The sequence below is a fragment of the Carassius carassius genome, chromosome 29 (assembly GCF_963082965.1).
Source record: "Carassius carassius chromosome 29, fCarCar2.1, whole genome shotgun sequence".
Taxonomy (NCBI): domain Eukaryota; kingdom Metazoa; phylum Chordata; class Actinopteri; order Cypriniformes; family Cyprinidae; genus Carassius; species Carassius carassius.
This window is the reverse complement of record NC_081783.1, coordinates 19,579,829-19,602,578: the sequence shown is the minus strand read 5'-3', so window position 1 is coordinate 19,602,578 and position 22,750 is coordinate 19,579,829.

Sequence of the window (22,750 nt, the reverse complement as noted above, 5' to 3'; positions counted from 1 at the left end):
TATATATATATATATATATATATATATATATAATACTTTTTTATAATACACTGGAGAAAAAAGGTAACTAAATGGTAACTAAAATGGTAACATCTTAATAAACTGATATTATTCCAAAAAAAAATCAAACAAACAATTATACGAGTCCAAGTACTCCAATTCTGCAAAATACAGTTTTCAAACAGCATCTTTCTTAAGTATAGTGGGATATTAGCATATGAGGTTAAGAAGTGCTATTACATTTGTCCTTAGAGTATTAACCTCTGGACTTGTTCTGCATCATTTCAGCTGTGGACATGGATGATGCTTAAAATATTTTTGAGCAGAGGTTTGCTATTACATTTCTCAGAGTTAAAGATGATTAAGTGGACAAAAATGAAAGAGTTATATTACTTTACTTGGAAAAAAAACTGCTAGCCTTTGAACCTTACATAATGTTGGTGTAATCAGGTTTCATACAGCAGTTTCAACTTGATGTTGCAAGCAAAATCTTTAACTAATGAAAAATATGCATTGGATAAGCTAAAGTGTGTGTTCAACCTGCACCAACCTTACTCTAAACACTGCAATGTAAAGACATGTAGAGGAAGTTGCCCTTGGCAATTTTTTCGTGTTGACCTGCTTATGGATAGAAAAGAGAGAGAGAGAGAAAGAGAGAGACCACACACACACACACTCACACACACACGACATTGAGATAAATTAGATACTAGATGTTCATAATGCATCAGCGAGAATGAAAGGGAAACATCTTCTTGTTTACATGTGATACTGTATATGCATGACAATCTTTCTTGCTCTTTCCCTTTATTATAAATTCTGTTCATGATCAACCTACAGTATATTTACCTCTACAGAATTTAAATGTATTCTGCAGTTAACTAAACAGTGAGAATAACATACATATTTTCAAGTCATATTTCGTATTTCTAAAGGGGAAAAAAGCCTTTATTTAAGACCTTTATTTTGTATACATTGTGACGTTTGTTTTATGTAGTATATCTGGACATTACACACACACACACACACACACACACACACACACACAGTGTGTGTTACGGTTACAGACATTCACCCGCAACGATGCATGCAAAATTTATATTTATATATATATATATATATATATATATATATATAATAAAAATAATAATAAATAAATAAAACCACACACACCAACTGACAAAAAACATCCCTTGAGGGTCAATTTATCAAAGTAAAGGGTTGAGTTATCAAGAGAAAGTGGGAGAGACTCTCCACCATTTCTTGATTAACTGGATTGAGGTGAGATGGCTATAGTAATTGGAGGGCTGGGGGATGGGAGGGACAAATACATGAAATCATATAGAAGGTAAGAGAAAAAGAAGTTGAAGACATAACAAATTACGAAAAATTACAAAGTAAGGGAGAAGGTGGGAGGAAGAAAAGAATGAAATAAAGGAATAAATGGAGGGACAGAAAAAAAATACTGAGGTAGGCAAGAGAGAAAGAGAAAGCCGATATTTGAGTGTTGTAGGAGGGCTGAGGAAGCGATTAACCCCTCTTCTTTCTGGACGTTGCTCTAGGGGAGGGACTCTGTGGGGGTGGCCGGTCATGAGGCATCTCTTCAAGCAGGGGTCATGACCTCCTTCTCTGAAGATTCAATTCACCTGTTTTCACTCAATTCTCTTCCCCCTCTGTCACCTGAACCTCCATGACAGCCCTGCACTCCTAAACTGAATGCATACTCTGTAAAATAAATATTGTACGGTATAAATATGCATTTTGAACAAAACATTAGACAGTGCATATATCAGTCTGCTCCAGCTACAAGCTGCTGAAAGAATAAGGGTATGCTGGTTTAATCTGGTTAGTGTTGCTCTAACTAGTGAACCATCAAAGACAAGCTGCTTAACAGCAAAAAATAGCTGTTGAAGCTTTCCAATTATCATAGTCTTAAAAATCATTCAGGGCCCAAAAATAAGAAATACAGGTGCATCTCAATAAATTGGAATGTCGTGGAAAAGTTCTTTTTTTTCAGTAATTCAACACAAATTGTGAAACTAATGTATTAAATAAATTCAATGCACACAGACTGAAGTAGTTTAAGTCTTTGGTTCTTTTAATTGTGATGATTTTGGCTCAGATTTTAGCATTTTACAATTTACTTTTTGGATTAATGCAGAAAATAAACTCTGTGACCAACAAACATTTCTGATTTTTGCAACAACAAAAAAAAAATGTTATCCATCATGGCAATCTTCACAAATGAACATGAGTTTTATAGATTTTAAGCCTAAATGCATTCACCATAAGTAAAAAGCTAAATGTAGGCCTTAACCACGGACATATGATCTCAAGGTCACCTCTGAGGTTCCAATAACTAGTTTTCATTTAAAGGGGTCATATGACGTTGCCAGTGTTGGGAAGGTTACTTTGGAAATGTAATAGGTTACAGATTACAAGTTACCCTGTTTAAAATGTAATAGTAGTGTAACTTTTTCAATTACTTTATTAAAGTAATGTAACTAATTACTTTTGAGTACTTTTTGATTACTTTTCTAAATTTGTGAACATTAAAGAATAATAAATAAAAGCATATACATCAACTTAAATACAGTTATCTAATAAGCATGTGACATATTCATAGTAATAAACTCCTGAGACATTGGTGTTTTTTTTGAAACTGCTGTCTCTGTATATGATGATAGTTTTCTCAAAATAAGTAAAATGCACATGAAGTGACACAGAGCAGTTCTAGAAATTATGTTTATGTGCTCGTGTACTCCTATATTGAGGCAGCAGAGGTTGAAAACACTGCGAGCTTCAGTAGGCCTATGTGTAGTAAATGAAACCATTCTCAAACCGACTAAGGCCGTTGTTCATTCCTCTGTTGAACAGTGCAATAAGTTTCTTCATTATTTCACTGGTAAGGTTGAGGATATATATAGCACTTTAAATACCATCACTCCTCTTGAGCTAGTTAATATCCAGCCTTCAAACTTCCCAACTACTACCTTTTCAAACTTTGAAATGGTCGGAGATGATTTTATTATAAGTACAGTGAAGTCCATGAACTCTACAACCAGTATTTTAGATCCGGTTCCCTGCTCGGTCATCATGAACTGCCTTGCATCAATCTGCCCTTTTATGACTTCAATTGTGAACTTGTCATTGACCTCTGGAATTGTTCCTTCAGAACTAAAAATAGCTGCCATTACACCAGTCCCTAAGAAGAATGGTTGTGATGTATCTGATTTATCCAATTACAGGCCGATTTCTAACCTCCCATTCTTGGCTAAAGTTCTTGAGCGTGTTGTGGCTGTTCAGTTAAATAATCACCTAGCTCTTAACAGTCTCTTTGAACCTTTTCAATCTGGGTTCAGAAGAGGGCATAGTACTGAAACCGCTTTAATTAGGGTCATAAATGATCTTCTTATCACAGCGGATTCAGGTGCATACAGTATTTTGGTCTTGTTAGACCTCAGTGCTGCTTTTGACACTATATGTCACTCTCTTCTGCTTGACAGGCTGGAAAATTGGTTGTGTCTTTCTGGAGCTGTCCTCAATTGGTTTCGGTCTTATTTAACTAAATGTGCCCAGTTTGTTGGCTTGGGTAACTATAAATCAGATACCGTGCCTGTTCGACAGGGAGTTCCTCAGAGTTCAGTACTGGGTCCAATATTATTTAATATTTATATGCTTCCACTTGGGCAGATCATTAGGAAACATGATCTTGGGTATCACTGCTATGCGGATGATACGCAGATTTACATCACCACTAGTCCTGATGTCCATTGCTCATTAATAGCTTTACGTGGTTGTTTAGCAGAGATCAGTAACTGGATGCATAACAACTTCCTGAAGCTGAATGGCTCCAAAACTGAACTGATGCGGATTGGTACAGTGGCAGCCACACGTAAGGCCGAGCAGATCAGTTTGATTGTTGATTCCTGCACGGTAATCCCCACTTCACAGGTGCAAAATCTTGGTGTCATTTTTGATTCACAATTATCATTTGAAGCACACATAAAACACATCTCTAAAACTGCATTTTTCCACCTGAGAAACATAGCTCGACTTAGACCTTTTCTCTCTTTTGCAGACACAGAAAGGCTTATACATGCCTTCATAACAACTAGGTTAGATTATTGTAATGCCTTGTTCTCTGGCCTTCCAGCTAAATCGTTGAGCAAGCTTCAGTATATACAAAATTCTGCCGCTCGTGTGCTCACTTGTACTTCTCCTCATGAACACATTACACCGGTTCTTTCACAATTACACTGGCTTCCCGTAAATGCGAAAATTGATTTTAAAATTCTTACTTTAACATACAAGGCACTTCATGGGACTGCACCTGAGTATCTTTGTGAACTCATCAGCCCTTATATTCCATCACGCTCTCTTCGCTCTACTAACTCTCTTTCACTTAACCAGCCATCATGCAAGCTAAAGACCATGGGGGAAAGAGCCTTTTCATATAAAGCCCCTAAGCTATGGAATGTACTTCCTCTGCACGTCAGAAATGCACCAACGTTGGATGATTTTAAAAAGTTGATTAAGTCACATTTATTCAAGACTGTCTTTCTATAATGAATTGTTGTATTGCTTTTGGTGTTTTGTTTTACTTTATTTATTACTTTATTACTGTAGCGCTTTGGGTTTAAGAAAAGCGCATTACAAATACAATGTATTATTATTATGTCTTTGCCATTAATTTACAGGAGGGGCGGACTGGGAAAAAAAATCAGACTGGAAAATTCAAACTCATACAAACAAATTCATGGACAAAACTATTTTTTGTATGGACCTGACATAAAAAAGGTTTAAATCTTTAATTTGGGGACATGCAAAATAATTAAAAGTTCTCTCCTGAACTGCACCTTCACTTCTATTTTTCTCTTCAGTCTCTTTATTTTGCCCTGTTATCCATCTCTCTCATGACTTTAACTCAAGATTGAACAAAACTATACTTTACAAACAATACTCTACAATACTACAATATCTTTATAGAAAAATCCTAATACTTTTTGCAAATGGATTTGTATTTATTTTTAAATAAATACATTTGTAAAATAATTTTACATTTTTGGTTATCACAGTTAAACAATAGTAACCATTTTCTCTGGATTTATAGTTAAATATTAAAATGTTAATTTTCGTAAGGGTTGTGTTGTTGTCTGTCGTAGCTCCCCCTAAACCTATAAAAAAATCGGAATTTTTTTTTCAGCTAAATTACTACTGTAACATTACAACAGATAATAATGATGTCCTTTATATAGTATTTTGAGTGATGGCTGATGAGCAACGTGCTGCTGCTGGATTAAATAAATAAAAAAACAAAGACAAAAAAGCATCTTTACAGATGAAACTGACCTGAAACCCTGAACAGGAGTTCTGCTTCTCTGCTCCAGCATTCCACTCTATTCTCTCTCTCTCTCTCTCTCTCTCTCTCTCTCTCTCTCTCTCTCTCTCTCTCTCTCTCTCTTCTCTCTCTCTCTCTCTCTCGCATTGATTACTCTGAGTCTGATCCAAACCGTTTGGCGGAGGCGCGGAGAGCCTTCAAGTAGCTTGATTCAAGTGTAGCTACTGACCTACTTTTGATTTAGTCATCCAAAAATGTGGCATATTCCGTCTGCAGTAGGCATTTCGTTTTTATGACTGGATTCTACGAACCAAACTGTGTTTCCGCATCCCGGACATTATTAGGGCGGTATGTCTCAGAATAGTCAGTGCAATTTAGGAAAGAAATCAGTTAAATCTGTATGTGGATGTGTGTAAATATTCAAATGTAATCCCCTTTGTAATCGTAAAAAATTTCATAAGTAACTGTAATTTAATTACTCATTTTTTCTTAGTAACTGTAACTAATTACAGTTACAATAATTTTGTAATTAAATTACGTAACGCCGTTACATGTAACTAGTTACTCCCCAACACTGGACGTTGCTAAAAAGAACATTATTTTGTGTATTTGCTGTAATGCAATGTGTTATGAGGTTTAAGGTTCATAAAAAGTTAATTTTCCATAGGAGCACGTTATTGTTGCTCCTCTATGCCCCACCTTTCTGAAACGCATCGCTTTTCATCGCATTCTATCCAGTGCATTGTGATTGGCTGAATATCTCAAGCGTGTGACGGAAATGTTACACGCCTTACCATACTGTAATGCACTCTCCATGCCAGACAAGACAACCCCAATAAAACCCATTACAAATGAGGCATTTGTTCCATCCAGTGGGGACATAATTGCTGATTATAATGACTAATACTTTGTTTTTACACATTGCGTATCACGCCACGTAAACATAAAATCATGTCTGCATTTGTGTTCAGAAAAACGACAAACAACAAGTGCTACTCTACACTACTCAAAACTCGCATTTGAATCATCAGTAACAAATTCTTTAAATATAAAAAAACTTACTTACAGGCTGTGAGTCAGAAGCACAAGATTGTGCTTGCAAAGTTGGAATTGCCCTACTTTATAGAAACAGCCTTTGCGCACAGATGCATTGTAGGCTACTCCATAAAATGTGCTACACAAATCTGAATATTTGGGTTAAACTGTTCTGGAACAGTGTTGTAAAGAAAACTTAACCACTGATTTCTAGTTGTGTCCTCTTTTGGAAGGCAAAACAAATAAAACACATGGCATCACACAAGGTGAGTTAGAGAATGGTGGATTTGACGTAGGAGCGGCCGGCGAGCTTGTGGCAACAACATGTGATGACCCCGGGCTGAAAGTGTCCACACTGAAAGCCGATCCGGCAATCCACAATGTGAAGTTTATGTATTTCCTCAGCAACCAGCCCGGATCAGCTCTAGGCATGACGAACCAGGCCAAACAAAATAGTTTCGCTTTCACAATGAAACACACAGCATATCCACAACATGGCGGCAGCAACAATACTACAGCAAGAATAAAAGTTACTTCTTTCTCTGCATGAACATTTGGGCAGTGTTATGCAAATCTTCCCAAACATGACATGTGGGGGCGAGTTTAAATTAGGTGTTTTAACAAGTCTTAACTTTTATAAAGAATATCCATTTGGATTTGAGACTTTAGTCTTTTGCAACTTTACAGATCTTCTTTATGCACCAAGAGCTTGTAACACTCAAAAGAGATAGGAAAAGTTGAAATCACATCATAAGTGTTTCACTTAATGCTAAAGCGAAACCCTTTAAAAACATTTTCCCTGAAAGTTAGAGTTCGCGAAAGTGAAACCCTTTAAAAACTTTTTACCTGAAAGTTTGAGTTAGAATAGTTGGCAAGAGATAGATTATATGTATTTGGTTGTAAAATGTGAAAATCTCTTAAGCTTGTGTACACCACAGATCTCATTTCAAGCATTTAACCAAACATGGTGTGTTTGTGTCAAGTCCACCAATAATGTGCCTGCTAAAATGTCTAGTCACCAACTTGTGTTGCATTTAGGATGCTAATATCTATACCAGTCTTCTTAACCAGCAAGTCTTCAGTGATAAACCAGCTTTACAAGCTAACATTTCCTGGCTGGCATCTGTAGTCAGACCTGCATCAAACCAGTCTTGAGGTCACTGATAAAGCAATACTTCGATAAGTAGCCAATGAACTGCAAGATCTTAAACAGTGGTAAACATGAGCATTTGTGAGAGGAATGTTGTTCAAAGAGCCGGTTATTACTGATCTCATCTGGCTCATGTTCAGTCAAACTCTCATCTTAAGCTTTTCCCACAGTTCTTTTGTGGCTTTACCAAACAATTAGCCAGTCTTCTGGAAAGAAAGTGAGGAAGAAAGAACTTCCTTCACCTTTGATTGTACAGAAGTCTTACTTTCCTGAAATATCTGCCCTTTATTTCCTCAGAGAGGCAATGCTGATTTTTTTCCCCCTCTCATTACCTCTCCTCTTCTTTTTTAGCATATGTCACCATTCTTTTCTTGCTCTTACTCTCTTTCACTCTCAGTGCATTGACACAACCATTTAGTCTGCGACTCACTGCACCTGAAGTCAACTGGAAAACTGGTGGGCAAGCGTGTGTGACCACTCTCACCTCTGTGAATCCTGAAGACACACAAAAAATCTCAATACCTTAGGTACCATATCCTCAGGCCAGTGTGTGCACTTCAGCTTTTAATCCCACCTAGAGAAGTATTAACTCAGTCAGCACTTCTCCGAGCTCCTGGCATGATGTTTGTCTAGGCTGGATAACGGGCTGAAAGGCTCAGATAAATATCCACAGACCCCCGAAGGCTCCAACCATCATGGCCTGTCACAACGTGTAAAAGAGCCAGCGGAGCACTGGGCCCTCATCCCGCTCACCCCAGAGTCCTCTCAGCTCACGGATCAACAGGCTCCGAATGGGCTCAGGGACGGTTTTTGAGGTCCTGCTGGTGTGAGTGCTGAGCGTAATCACACAAAGCCATGACATCTGCTCAGGGTCAAGACTCAGAACATGATTTCACATGGACTATTTTAACGATGTCCTTACTACCTTTCTGGGACTTGAACGTGGTATTTGCATTGCTGTCTATGCAGGGTTAGAGAGCTCTCGGATTTCATAAAAAAAATATCTTAATTTATGATGAACAAAGGTCTAGCAGTTTTGGAACAACATGAGGTTGAGTAATTAATGACAAGAGTTTTAATTTTGGGGTTAACTTTTCCTTTAAAGGTCCTTAATTGTTCCTAATTGCCAATAAAGAAAATTGATTTTTAGGAGTATACTCCAAAATCAATAAGCAATAACTTTAACAGACAATGTTGTCAGGATTGCAAACAAGCAACTTTTTTAATTGGTCCAAAGCAGCTGAAGAAAGCTTAAAATGTATTCCAAGTTACCTGGATTCAGCCTGCTTCAGGGTCTGTTGTTTTTAAATAGTTTTTAAAATATCTATGGAGAAAATGAATGGAAAATGCATTTCCGAACTAAAGGTCCTTAAAAAATTGAGTCACTGTTGCAACAAAAGCAATACAAATAAAAGAGACAGCCATCAATGTGAAGTGCAGTCCCCAGCTGTCATATCTCCATTATGTTCTTGCTGCTTTGAGCCATGTTTCGCTTCGTATAGCAAGATTTGTTTTTTAAATTCATGCAATTTGTTAGAGCTCAATCATTTCTTAAACAAACAGCTGAAAAGAGATCCATCTGCTCTTGATTGTGTGCACCAGATTTAAAAGTTCCCAAATTACATTCCTCAAACACACACATCCAGTCGTGTTTACAGTGAAGGACACGGAACTGTTTTTTTTTTTTCTTTCTTTCAGTGGCATAAAATGTTTTTTTTTTTTTTTTTGTGGTGTCTCTCTAAAGATTGTGTCCTTCAAGAACTTCCTGGAAAAAAAATGACAAAGTAAAGGCTTTTTCTGTATGACAGCAAGGTCAGTGGAACACTGCAGATGTCAATAAACAAGTTCCTCCACCTTAAAAAAATAGTGCCTCTTCAAAAGAATAATTAAGCACGTGCTACTACAGCAGAACTTGTTTTCTTATACTAAACAACTAATATTTCCATCATTACCGGAAGCATAGTACATCTTTGATCGGAACTTGTTGTACTTTGTACTTGTTCTTGTTTGACTTTATTGAATTTTTTAAGATCTTAAGTTATACATGTGCTCAACTGTATTTTATTTTGTTCATGAGTTTTATCTTTCCTGTCACATAATTTATATTCTTGATGTACTCTCTCTCTCTCTCTCTCTCGCTCTCTCTCTCTTTCTTAAATCTTATTTTATGACTCTGAGCGGAGCTTGGGATTTATTGTAAATAGTTATCTTTTAAAATGTGTTATAAATAACATATATAATCGCAGATTATTCAAAAAATGAAATGGGCGATGAGCTGCTGTTTTATAGTGTGCACTAGACTTTAGAACAATATAAACAGCTAACAGCAAACTAGACAAACAAATCATAAGTTTTGTGATTGACAACATGAGAAAGATACAATACATGGACATAAGGTTAAAAATAACCATTAAAAATGCCTTGACAGGTCATATAATATTTACCACTGTTCAAAATGTTCGGGGTCAGACATTTTATTTATTTATTTATCAAATTTCTTTATTGGCAAGGCTGCATTAAATAAATGAAAAGTGACAGCAAAGACATTTATAATGTTGTAAGTGATTTCAATTTCAAATAAATGTTGTTCTTTTGAGCACTTCAAAGAATCATGAAAAAAAGTATCACAGTTCCCACAAAAAAATATGAAGCAACTGTTTTGAACTTTGATACTAATAATAACAATAATAAATGTGTATTAAGCACCAATTAGAATCAGCATAATATAATAATTTCTAAAGGATTATGTGACACTGAAGACAGGAGTAATAACAGTGAAAATTCAGTTTTGCTTCAGGGGAATAGATTGCATTTTAAAATAAATATTCAAATCGAAAACATTTTTATTTTAATTTTTTACACCATTACTGTATTCTTTTTCAAACAAATGCAACTTTTGGCGAGCTTAATAGATTTCTTTAAAAAGAAAAAATCTCACTAACCCCAAACTTCTGAATGGTATGTTTGGTATTTTGTCTGTGTGTAAAATGCATGTATATTCTCTGTATGTGTATATAACATAGTTGATGTATGTAACATGATGATTTAATTAAAACTGAAGGTGTTCAGACTCATAATGAGTGTTTAAGTCCCCTTCCTTCTGTCTGTCACTCAGTGTGATGTGGGATTTGACTTGAGTGCTGAAATTCCAGTGTGTTTTCATCTGGCGATAATTCCCACAGATCTGCATCAGTGTCCACTGGCACCTTTGATCTTTTTAAGACTCACTGCGTGTGTGAATGTGAGCGCTCTTTCCCAGGATGCACTGCTCGAGCCAGGGAGGTAATGGGTAGTTTTGTAGGGACTTCCCAGCCACTGAAGTCATCCAGTTCAGACGTCAAAGCAAATGAAGCATTTCTCTCAGGTGACTGAGCTTCCTCGGATCGCCTCACGACTCCCTTGTACGCCTCCACTCTTGTTTTGAGTCAGATTCCACTTGATGTAATAGTACATGACATCAGCCAGCCAAGTTCAGTGGGTTCTCCACAGGTGTCACTTTACGGAGCTAAAAAGCTTTTTTGGCGATAGCAAAAGGCCTTGCAGTAAGATAATTAGTGAGATTTACAGGTAGCTGTAGCAAAATATATGTGCTGATGTAAAGAAGATGTTTCAAACTTTCTTTTTAATTCAGACAGCTCTGGAATCTGTTTGGATGGACCACAGTTTAAGCTGTTGCAAAATAGCTTGTAAAAAATTTTTTATACATGCCACTGCAGGTGAATTTTGTAAAAATGTGCCAAGTTTCTAGAAAACCATGAAACAGTTACATTACCCAGCAGCCAATGAACTACACTGCTAGTTAAACAAATTTTAGGATTACAGCAAACTCATAAAATGAAATAATGTAAATAGCGGTATGGTACATATATGAATGCAACATATATTAAAAACATACTTCTTTGGAGATACTTATTTTTTCTTCTCGAGCTACTCCTAAACCTACCAATACTAGGGGGGTAATAATTTGGCAGGGGGTCAGAATTGGGCACAACACCGACAACGTTGATTTATATATATATATATATATATATATATATATATATATATATATATATATATATGAGGAATAAATAATCCACACCCGAGGTGGTGATGCAGTCACGAAGCAGAGTGGCCGTTACACCGCGGGTGTGCATTATTTTTCTAATAATTCAACGGCCTGTCGTCAATTATTCCACTTATGCTACGGTTACCACACCTCAAGACAATTGATCCCATTATTAATTCAAAGGGATTCGTCCGGTTTTTGTACTTAAATCGCTATTGTGAGTAGGACTATTTCTTCCGCGACTCATCCAATGCCTCTTTTGCTAGTACCAAAATACGTTTTAAAGCTGGTAAAGGAGGCTTGAGATGCTGATAGCATTCTAATCCAGTTATTAATGAAGTTATTAGAAAGAGCGAGAGTGACACACACACACACATGTTTGTTTTTGTGAAAAGTGGGGACATATCATAGGCGTAATGGTTTTTATACTGTAGAAACTGTATATTCTATCACCCTTCACCAACCCTACACCTAACCCTAACCCTCACAGGAAACTTTGTGCATTTGTATTTTCTCAACAAAAAAAAAACACACTCATTCTGTATGATTTATAAGCATTTTGAAAAATGGGGACATGGGTTATGTCCTCATAAGACACCCTCTCCTTGTAATACCTGTGTCATACCCATGTCATTATACAAAGCTGTGTCCTGATATGTCACAAAAGTCATGTGTAGCCTTTAAGTTGCTACTCTATGCTAACAGATAATATCATCAGGGCAGCGCTGACAACACCTTTTTGTGCAAACTGCGTGACCATATTACGGTTTAACTATGCGAAGTGATATGGAACTGTAATGCAGTCAAGAGAACTGCCTGGAACTACATTCGGCGTGCGTTTCCCAGAAAATAATTGCACACCTCAGAACGTTTGTCAGTCAATCAGATTCAAGCATTCAACGGCACCGTAGTATTAGTATATGTATATCTTTGCTGTTACCTTGGCTTTATTTGAAAAAAAAAAATACATTTATATATAATGTTTATAATGGTGACTTTTTTATTAAATATTTATTTATTTGTGAAAAATACATTATCATCTAAAGTATAAGTATGTTTATTTTTCATTTTTTTTTTATCCATTTTCAAATTCTTAAAAATTTCTTAAATCTTAATTAAAATAAATATAATTATATTTGCTTAATACACACACACACACACACACACACACACACACATATATACATATATGTACATACCCTTATACCCTCATATATATATATATATATACACACACACACACACACACAGACACACAACCTTATACTGACTTCTACTGTAGATGAATCTGGATCAAGAATGATTTGCACAAACATAAACGCATTTAGGTAGATTGGCGCATTCCCTTCAAAAATAAAAGTAACATTAATTATCTGCGTCTTCAGGCTCAGATGTATATACAGTACAGACCAAAAGTTTGGACACACCTTCTCATTCAAAGAGTTTTCTTTATTTTCATGACTATGAAAATTGTAGAGTCACACTGAAGGCATCAAGTGCTATTTGACCAAGAAGGAGAGTGATGGGGTGCTGCGCCAGATGACCTGGCCTCCACAGTCACCGGAACTGAACCCAATCGAGATGGTTTAGGGGTGAGCTGGACCGCAGACAGAAGGCAAAAGGGCCAACAAGTGCTAAGCATCTCTCGGGGAACTCCTTAAAGACTGTTGGAAGACCATTTCAGGTGACTACCTCTTGAAGCTCATCAAGAGAATGCCAAGAGTGTGCAAAGCAGTAATCAAAGCAAAAGGTGGCTACTTTGAAGAACCTAGAATATGACATATTTTCAGATGTTTCACACCTTTTTGTTATGTATATAATTCCATATATAATTCCACATGTGTTAATTCATAGTTTTGATGCTTTCAGTGTGAACCTACAATTTTCATAGTCATGAAAATAAAGAAAACTCTTTGAATGAGAAGGTGTATCCAAACTTTTGGTCTGTACTGTATATCAGCTTGTGTAAACATATATATGTTTGTGCATCTTCAGGCTCTGTTCACAGAGTGCTGTATCCAAGCATGTTAACAGAATGTTGGTGGAAGGAAAAAGTGTGGAAGAAAAATATGCTCAACCAACTGATAGAACCGCAGCTTCATGAGGATTGTCAAGTAAAATTGATTCAAGAATTTGAGTGAACTTCACAAGGAATGGACTGAGGTTGGGGTCAAGGCATCAAGAGCCACCACGCACTGACGTGTAAAGAAATTTGCTGAGGCATCTTACCTGGTCTAAGGAGAATAAGAACTGGAGTGTTGACTTCCGGTTATGGTGGCAAGGTGAGCAGACGTGCTTTCCTCGTGCTCAACTGCTTTTCAATAAATCCTGCATAATATTCCAGAGAGAGGTTATATAAAGAGACAAAAAGTGCAAGCGTAAGAGTAAACTACATCAAACATGCCAAAAAAAGCGGCTAAGGAGAAGAAAACGATGGAGAGCTGTGAGGAAGCAGGCCAGGTGCTAGCTGAAGGGGAGCCGTGCTCACCGGAGCAGGCACACGTGGACGTTTCCGCGGACGTCGAACAAGTCATAAACATGGATAATCCCTCAACAAAGGACCTCATGTTGGCCATAACTTCATTCAAACAAGACTTTAATACAAAAATGGACGGAGTACTGACGGAAATAAGAAATGTCCAAACGGACATTAAAGAATGTAGCGGCCGTATCGTGGAAGCCGAAATGCGGATATCTACGGCAGAAGACGAGATACAAACCCTGAAAGAAACTATCGAAAAACTTGAGAGCAAAACAAAACACCTCAATAACAAAGTGGAAGACTTAGAAGGGAGGAGTAGACGTAACAACCTGCGTGTACTGGGCATACCCGAGAAAGTAGAAGGCAATGATACCTGCTCCTTTATGGAAAAGTGGTTAGCGGATACTCTGAAGATAACGACACCGGTCTTGGAGAGAGCGCACCGGATAACAGCGAGCCAAAGTTCCACCACGTATCCGAGAACCATCATCATCAAGTGTTTAAACTACAAGGACAGAGAAAACATCTTGAAAGCGGCGCGGATACAGAAAGAGGTGATGTACCAAAACAACAAAATAAGATTTCTTCCTGACCTGCCAACGGAGGTGTATAAGCAACAGAGGAGCTACGACGGCGTGAGAAAGCGGCTACGGGAACTCGGTATGGACAAACACCGGGTAATATACCCTGCACGGCTACTGTTGACCAACGATGACCGCACTGTCATCTTCAATACACCAACGGACGTGAACAAGTACATAAAGAAACTGGAACCAGTGAGTGACTGAGAATGACTAATTAAGTGTGTCTTGATGAGAACTATAATTAAACTTACAATCTCTCTGTGGCTGCTGGAAACTATGAGGTATGTAAGGCCTTCTGCTGGAAATTTGACATCATATCACTTATAGTCCTGCTCCTTAAAATACTAGTATAAAGTATTAATAAGTTTTGTCTACAGCTATATATACATATATATATACAATATATATATTATAAAAAAAATTTCCCATTATTTTTATTTTTTATTATTTGTCTTCTTTTGGTTTCTTTTAAAAGTGAAATTAGGTGATTCTTAAGTGAGAGCTGAAAATACGTGCATGTAATTTGGCGCACATTTTATTTTCAGTTGATAACTAAACTAGCCTATCTGGATTATTTGTGTACATAGACAAGCAATTGAGCTGAGTTTTGGCTTACAGAAGAATAGTTCCTCAGTACTGTGTGGACCTATTCCCGATAATGGAGGGAAGTTATTTAGGGGTTTGGGGGAGCCTGTATGTTCTAGTGAAGCAGGCCTGGGGTTTGGGTGGGACGCTCTTTTCCTTTTCTTTTTGGGTTTTATCCAAAATGGTACCCTTTATAGGTTTTTATTGCTATTCTTACACTATGGTAATTTACCTCTCTTTATGTTATCCATGACATAACAAATGACAGACGTTTTGGTTGAATGTGTATCTTGGAATTGCAGAGGCCTACGTAAACTTACTAAAATAAAACAAGTAATGGGTAGAATAAAACAGCTTAGAGCCAAAATTGTGTTCCTGCAAGAAACACACATGCTAGATCATGAGATAATCAAAATTAAATGAAGATGGCCAGGTCAAGTACTGTCTTCAGCTTACTATTCTAATTCCAGAGGGGTTATAATTATGATACATAAGTCTATTCCTTTACGTATTGATAAAATAACTAAAGACCCCAAAGGTAGATTTTTGATTGTACAGGGCTATATTCTATCAACGAGGATTAATCTGGTTAATGTATATGGACCTAACGATGATAACGCAGATTTTTATAATGATCTATTTTTGAGGGTCTCCACATTGCCTGGAAAACACATTGTGGCAGGTGATTTCAATTGTGTATTGCAGCCCAGTAAGGACCGGTCATCTGGTATCGATAACACTCATGTAAGGTCTAGGAAAGTTTTACAACATTTTATAAAGGAACTCAACCTGGTGGATATATGGAGGGCTCAAAACCCAATAAAAAGGGAATATTCATGTTGGTCGAGTATCTCTAAAGGATACTCAAGAATAGATTACTTTCTGATTTCAGCTGAACTAATTTCATGTATCAGAAACTGTCAATACAGTAGTATTCTAATATCAGATCACGCTCTTGTATCTTTGACATACGTTGAACCAAAGCTTACCCAAAATCGTACTAAATGGAGATTTCAAATACATTGGATGCAAGATAAAAGACTTCTTGAGTTCTTAGGGGAACAAATTGATTACTATTTTGAACATAATACCACCCAAACTTCAGCTATAATCAGATGGGAAGCCTTTAAGGCCTTTATACGAGGACAAATTATAAGCTATACGAGTAGGAAGACAAGAGAGAAACAGGAGGAAATGAAAACACTTGAAACAAAAATTCGCTTACTTGAGGAAAAAAGTTTACAAACAGGCCAAAATACTGATAATGTGTTAAAAGAATTACTATTGTTAAGAACCCAATATAATGAAAGAACACATGAAAAGGCAGCGGCCAATTTATTAAGATTAAAGCAGCAATTTTACGATCAGGGAGAAAAACCAGGCAGACTTCTTGCTTGGCGTATAAAACAACAGGAATCAGAAAGATCAATTACTAGTATTGAGGATGAAAATGGAAATATGACTGTAGATCCGATGGAAATTAATAAAGCGTTTAGAAATTTCTACGAAAAGCTATATTGTTCTGAATATAAAGCCATGACCGATGCCCACTCTACGTTTATTGATAATCTCAACATCCCTAAAATATCGGAGGAACTAAAAATTAAATTAGATGGTGAGCTTAGTGCAGCTGAAATTATGGAGGCTATAAATACATTAAAGGGTGGTAAAACAGCAGGACCTGATGGCCTTCCCATTGACCTATATAAATATTTTAGTGATAAATTGGTTGGGCCACTCCATGATATGTATATAGAATGTTATAATAGTGCTCGTCTTCCTACTTCTATGAGGGAGGCTTTGATCATTCTTTTACCAAAACCAGGAAAACCGAACTCAAAATGTGGTAATATGCGACCTATAAGCCTAATTAATACCGATACCAAAATAATATGTAAAGTCCTGGCAAAAAGGTTAGAGACTGTGCTTCCGAGCATTGTGGGTGACGATCAAAGTGGGTTCATTAAGAACAGACAGGGACTTCATAACGTAAGACGGGTTTTAAATATTCTACATAGCCAAAAAAATGAAAAGGATACTGCTCTTCTTTCGCTCGATGCGGAGAAGGCTTTCAATAGAATCGAATGGGCGTATCTATTTGACGTCATTGAAAAATTCGGATTTGGAAGCTCCTTTTTACATTGGATCAAATTATTACATTCCAACCCAGTGGCTGAAGTTTTAACTAATGAAGTGATTTCTGAGCCATTTAATATTACAAGAGGTTGCCCTCAAGGCTCACCATTGTCCCCACTTTTATTCATTTTGGCTATCGAACCGCTAGCAATAGCTGTAAGGTCTAGCAATCACATACATGGGATTACAATGGGAGGCAAGGAACATAAAATAGCTTTATTTGCTGACGATGTAGTGCTATTCCTAAAACAACTAAACGCCTCTCTACCAGCACTTTTAGATCTGATCAATCACTTCGGAAATATATCGGGATATAAAGTGAACACATCAAAATCATCGTTAATGCTGCTTAATAAAGATAACTGTCCAAATACATCACATTTATTTACTTTGAAAATATCACCAAGCTTTACATATTTAGGTATCAAAATTGTTCCCCAATTAGAAAATATAATATCTACAAATTATAATGCTATAATGGAATCAACATCTAAAGATCTAGATAGATGGTTATCTTTACCAATTTCATTGATAGGAAGGATAAATATATTGAAGATGAATATTTTGCCTAAATTCTTGTATTTATTCCAAAATATTCCCCTGGCGCCACCAGCTGGAACGTTCTCGAAGATTAACTCATTATTCAGGAAATTTATTTGGAACAAAAAATGCCCTCGAGTTCGTCTCTCTCTTCTTTATCTTCCATTTGACACTGGGGGGTTAAAATGTCCCAACCTGTACTGGTACTATTTAGCTGCACAATTAAGAACAATCATGTTTTATTTCTCCTCTGGAAATAAACCAGCCTGGGTGGATATGGAGTCATATGGGTTTGCGCTGCCATTAAACCTGTATATATACTCAGATAAGTTTAAACAATTGAAAACAGTCACCACGCACCCCATTGTTGTTAACATGATTAGAATATGGTATGAAGTTAGAGAGTACATGAAAATAGATAACTCTTTATCCCAGTTTAGCCCCATTTGGGGCAACACATTATTCAAACCAGGAACGAAGGATTCAGGATTCCGGGTGTGGGCTGAGAAAGGATTAAGCAAAATTAGTGATCTTTTTGAGGAGGGAAAGTTGATGTCATTTGAGCAGATATCTACTAAATATAATATTCCAAGAAAACATTTCTTTAAATACTTACAAATAAGGAGTTTTGTTCTTTCTATGCAGAACCAATCATTAAACTTACCAGTAATTTCTTCTTTGGAGGAATTAATTACCAAGAAATGCAATAATAAGGGATTAATATCAGTTTTTTATAACTGGCTTGCATCAGGGTCCAATGAATCAACAACCTCGAAACTTGAATTATGGAAGGCGGAACTGAATGAGGATATATCAGAGGATGAATGGAGACAAATCTGTAAAAACTCTCAGAAACAGTCAGGTAATGTTAGCTTAAAACTACTTCAATATAACTGGTTGATGCAGACTTACATAACTCCAGTCAAACTGAATAGGTTTAATGCAAATATCCCTGATACATGCTTCAAATGCAGAGAGGCTCAGGGATCATTTGTGCATTGTGTTTGGGAGTGCAACATTATTAAAGAATTTTGGGTGGAAGTGATTAATATTACAAAGATAATTTTGTCTTTGAATATTCCTCTAGATGCAAAAATGATTTTGCTACATTTATATCCAAAGAGCCTTAAATTAAATCCTCAGCAGCGTAAACTGATAGATTTTTCTATTTTACAAGCTAAAAGAATGATAGCTCTAAGCTGGAAAAGGTCTGATCCACCAGTTGTAGGAGCTTGGATTAATGCCATGGCACAGTGTATGGCTCTGGAAAAAATAACATATTTTATCAAAAACAAAATGGATGTACATGAAGAAATATGGAAGCCGTTTAATTACTACATTAACAATAACAATATTGGTCAGTTATTACAGGTGGGGTAATGTATTAGTGTTTTTCTATTTGATTTTTTTCTCTTGTTTTTTTTTTTTTTTTTTTTTTTTTTTTTTTTTTTTTTTTTTTTCTCTTTCTTTTAAGAGTGTTTTGTTGAGAAATGTAACTTATGTGTTTAAAGTACAGTAATGTATTTTTTTTTGGGGTACCTTGCAAAAATTGTTTTGGACTTAGATGGAGGTTTGACTGAGACCTTTGTGTACTTCTAATTGGGAGAAGAGAGCGATGTGTTCTTTTGTTGGGGTGGGAAATGACTGTGACGAAATGGAAAATTGTTTCTTTTTCTGTTACCTGTCTTAAATCAAAACAATAAATACATTGTTCAAAAAAAAAAAAAAGAACTGGAGTGTTGCCCAGTGGTCCAAAAGTCCTCTTTTCAGATGAGAGCAAGTTTTGTATTTCATTTGCAAACCAAGGTCCTAGAGTCTAGAGGAAGGGTGGAGAAGCTCATAGCCCAAGTTGCTTGAAATCCAGTGTTAAGTTTCCACAGTCTGTGATGATCTGGGGTGCAATGTCATCTGCTGGTGTTCGTCCATTGTGTTTTTTTATTTTCCAGCAGGATTTGGCACCTGTCCACACTATCAAAAGCACCAAAAGTTGGTTAAATGACCATGGTGTTGGTGTGCTTGACTGGCCAGCAAACTCACCAGACCGGAACCCCATAGAGAATCTATGGAGTATTGTCAAGAGGAAATTGAGAAACAAGAGATCAAACAATGCAGATGAGATGAAGGCCACTGTCAAAGAAACCTGGGCTTCCACACCACCTCAGCAGTGCCACAAACTGATCACCCCCATGCCACGCCGAATTAGGGCAGTAATTAAAGCAAAAGGAGCCCCTACCAAGTACTGAGTACATGTACAGTAAATGAACATACTTTCCAGAAGGCCAACAATTCACAAAAACATTTTTTATGTTTTATTTTTATTTTTTTATCTACAGTATACCAATTATTCAATTCAGGTGCCCGTAGATAAAATATGTTTTTTTATATCATTGTAATAATTATAACAGTTCAATAAGATCCCTTTTCCTGAAGGGTGTTGCATCAAAACCAAATGCAGTTGCATATTAGAATCAATTTGTGAGTGTGTTGTTCGGAAAAAAAGTCTGCCCATTTTCTATCTCCTTATTTGTTATTTGAAGCATTAAATTTGTTTTACAAATTTAAAGAGATATATTTTCACAGAATATACCTTGCTAAACTTTATTCAGCTATATAAAAAATAAATAAAGAAAAAGAAAAAGAAATAATATGTAGGTTCTGTCATGCCCCTGGACTCTGTCTGTGTGTTAGTCATTCTGTTCACCTGTGTTCTTCCCAATTGCCTCATTTAATCATGCATTTAGTTCCAGTCTGTGCATTCCTTCTTTGTTGGGCTTACCAGTTGTGTATGTGTGTCTTCCTTCCCTTCCAAGTGTGGATTTACCCTTTGTGTTGGATTTAATAAATGACAGTTTCGTTTATCCACGGCTCCTTCGTTCCTTCCGGCAGCGTATCATGACAAGTTATAGCTTTTGCAAGCAGAAGCTGGAGACAGCTGTTCATTTATTTTGGCACTGCCCTTAAGGGTTTTTTTGCTGAACTGTCCTTAATTTTATTGTTGACATTTGTTGTTGACATATTTATACATGTAAATTTTAGGATTTTTTTTTTCCTTTTTTTTAAGCATTTAAAAATTGAGTCCATATTGCCCTCAAAGAAACCAAAAGCTATTCTAGTTTCACATTCTTTAATGTATTCCTTATTTTATTGAATGTGTTGACATTCTGTTCAATTAAAATTGAATAAATAACTTAAATTCTAAAACTTTTACCAACTTGAAAGTCTTAAATACTTGTCATACTTTATGTCCAAAGGTTTTTTTTTTTTTTTTACTTTGGCCATGTTCAGCATGAGAATCCAATTCTTCAATAGTATGAAAGCAATGTAAAATAAAAATATAATAATTTGCTTTGGCAAAAAACTGAAATGAAATTTAACAACTGATATTACTAAAAATAAAACAAATATGAATTAGTTAGCTCCAGATATACTAGACATTTAAGAATTTATCTACAAACAGAAAGAGAAGAAAATGAGGGTGGAATATGTAGATGACACTATAGTGGGTTATAAAAGAACTTGTGTATGTGTGAGCTGTAATTGTGTTGGTGGTTTTGAGGGCAGCAGCTGTTGAGTGAGTTGGCCGAGCCTAACTGTCCATTGAAAACAACAGAGCCAAACAGTTACACACACAGAGCTCTCAGTCCCACAGCAGCACTCCTCATTTTTTCCCAGCAGACTAGACAGACAGACATACACACACATACACACACTTCTCCAGCAGATGGGCCGGTTGGGGGGATCAGAGTCCAGCTGCCCATGAAATCAGACTGATGAGTCAGCAAACGCAAGGCGACGTTTCTGCTTCTGGGGACAAAAAAAGCAAAGAGAATCATCTTGCAGGCGCTTTCATCAGCAGGTCATTAGAGCGCTGCAGCTCAAGGTGTTTGGCCGGCACATTCTTTATGCATGCTGTTACTGTCGCTCCAGGGACGGTCGGGAATCTGAGAATGTATATCTCATTTGTTCCGAACATGCAACGAGAAGCTGTGAATTTACAGTGGTTCAGAGGGTGTTCCTATGCACTTGCAAGACTTAATCATGGTGAAATCACTGTAATGTAAGCTTTCAGTGACGTATTACAGTGACTATAAAATTGCAGCAATGCATGGCGAATTAAAAAAAAAAAGGTGACTGATTTTGGAAGCAGAATTTTCTTGGATCAACATTTTCTTGGTCCTAATACAATACAATTTTATTTCTATAGGACATTTAAATAATCAGGGTTGGACAAATTGATTTCCAGTTAAAATACAATTTCAAAAGTACAATATAATATAATTATATATAAAATATTAACTTATTTTCATATTTAAGGTGTAGCTGAGGGTTAGTTTGGTTTGATTTCTTTCAACCAATAAAAAGTCTGATCAAATATGCTTTCCATAGTTGTAAAAACATTTTGATTTAAAGACTTATTTTTAAAGGGGTCATCTGTTGCCCATTTTCCACAGGGGATATGATTTTTTTAGGGTCTTAATGAAAAGTATAACATACTTCAGTTAAAATTTCTCAATGGTAGTGTAAAAAACAACCCTTTTTACCTTGTCAAAATCAGCTCTGTGTTGTGCTAAATAGAAAGTTAAAGTAAGCAGTCTCTCTAAGAGCAGCCCGGAAGAGAGGGGTGGGGTCAGCAGAGCTCATTAACATTTAAAGTGACATGCAATGAAACAGCTTGCTGTAAACAGAGCTGTTTTCGACAGGGTAAAAGGGTGTTTTTTACACTACCATTGAGAAATTTTAACCAAACTCTGTTAGATACCTTTGATTAAGACCCTAAATAATTATATCAACTTGTGGAAAATGGGAATCTGATGACCCCTTTAACAGCCTTTAGCTTTTTACTTTTTAC